This window comes from Triticum aestivum, chromosome 6A, assembly GCF_018294505.1.
Source record: "Triticum aestivum cultivar Chinese Spring chromosome 6A, IWGSC CS RefSeq v2.1, whole genome shotgun sequence".
Taxonomy (NCBI): Eukaryota; Viridiplantae; Streptophyta; class Magnoliopsida; order Poales; family Poaceae; genus Triticum; species Triticum aestivum.
This window is the reverse complement of record NC_057809.1, coordinates 432,772,311-432,774,576: the sequence shown is the minus strand read 5'-3', so window position 1 is coordinate 432,774,576 and position 2,266 is coordinate 432,772,311.

Sequence of the window (2,266 nt, the reverse complement as noted above, 5' to 3'; positions counted from 1 at the left end):
TGCCCTCCTGGCACACACACTCGGCAAAATGAGGTCGTGTGCGATCGGCGAGCGCTCAAATACGGAAATATGTACAGTAGAGCTAAAAAATTACAATTATATGGCGAAATTGTTTTCGGTCGCAAGTACATCTCACACAGTCAGTCCCCGCTAAACGTTTCCGTTCGTATGTAGATGCCACACAATCGCTCCAAGGAAAACATTTTCGTTCACAAGTACATCACACACAATTTTTCCCGTTAAATCGTTTGTGTTATTGAATGTATCACACACAGTCCGCAGAAGAAACTATGTGGCAAAGACTGTCCATCACACACAATTTTTATGTGGTAAACGTTTGCGCAAGGTGGCCTAACACAAACAGTTTTCAAGAGAAAGTCGTGTGTGATTGTTCATTGATCTAACATGGTTTATTCCTAGAAACTGTGTGCGTTGCCTGAGGTCATTGCCCACGGTATTTTTCAACAACCATTTGTAATAGCAAAACCCAATTAGTAGGCTAATTCACCATTAGCAGGCTAATTGCCCTATTATTAATAATCCATTTATTAATCTAATTGACATTCATATTAAGCACATAATATATTTCATTTCCATATTAAGGAAGCAGAATTTCATAATTGAAATACATCAGAGTGCAACATGATATAGCTTCAACACTTAGCTACCCCATTACACAACTGCACCAGCACCAAGTTTCACATGCAACATGTAGAACCTTTTGAAATTAGCATCATAGACGGTATATAGACAGATGCATCTCATCTGGAAAACTGCTGAAATACAAAACATTGAGATACCTAGTTTTTAAATTCTAGTAAATCCAAAACTCTTCTGAAATTCATGAAACTTGGCATGCTATCATGGAGCGGCATCAACATGCCGTGGTAAAATTTTTGTCCCGTTTGGGGCAGGTTTGGGTATATGCTTCTCATAACAAGCATGATGGTTTCGATAGGGAACGTCCCACCTTTGGGGACAAAACGATATCCATTGCCTCTTATTGCTTCCAAAATTTTTCTCGTGTCAACATAGAACAACATGAGTGTTGTGTCAATTTTTGTGACTTTTCAGGGTTCATTTAGACATTTTTATGCATTAACTCAATTTTCAATGCATTTATGTGCATAATTCAAATTTGAACTATGTGCACATGCTCCAGTGCATATAAATTGGTTGAAAAATCAAATCTGTGTCATTCGGTGCATGCTTACGTCACATGCAAGAAATGGGAATGAATTTCAAACACTAGGGCACCGTTGATTGCTGGCAAAACATTGAGATGCCTAGTTTTTAAATTCTAGTAAATCCAAAACTCGTCTGAAATTCATGAAACTTGGCATGCTATCATGCAGCGGAATCAACATGCCGTGGTAATTTTTTTGTTCCATCTGGGGCAGGTTTGGGTATATGCTTCTCACAAACCAGAGCTTATCACAACAAGCATGATGGTTTCGGTAGGGAACATCCCACCTTTGGGGACGAAACGATATCCATTGCCTCTTATTGCTTCCAAAAAATTTCTCGTGTCAACATAGAAAAACAGGAGTGTTGTATCATTTTTGTGTTTTTTTGGGGTTCATTTGGACATTTTTATGCATTAACTGAGTTTTCAATGCATTTATGTGCATAATTCAAATTTGACCTACATGCGCATGCTCCAGTGCATATAAATTGGTTGAAAAATCAAATCTGTGTCCTTGGGTGCATGCTTAGGTACCATGCAAGAAATGGGAATGAATTTCAAACACCAGGGCACAATTGATTGCCGGCAAAACATTAAGATGCCTGGTTTTTAAATTCTAGTAAATCCAAAACTCGTCTGAAATTCATGAAACTTGGCATGCTATCATGGAGCGGCATCAACATGCTCTGGTAAATTTTTTGTCCCATTTGGGGTAGGTTTGGGTATATGCTTCTCACAAACCAGAGCTTCTCACAACAAGCATGATGGTTTCGATAGGGAACGTCCCACCTTTGGGGACGAAACGATATCCATTGCCTCTTATTGCTTCCAAAAAATTTCTCGTGTCAACATAGAACAGCAGGAGTTTTGTGTCAATTTTTGTGATTTTTTGGGGTTCGTTTGGACATTTTTATGCATTAACTGAGTTTTTAATGCATTTATGTGCATAATTCAAATTTGAACTACATGCACATGCTCCAGTGCATTTAAATTGGTTGAAAAATCAAATCTGTGTCCTTGGGTGCTGCTACCTCTTGAGCACTGCGTTGGATTTCCTTGAAGAGGAAAGGATGATGCAGC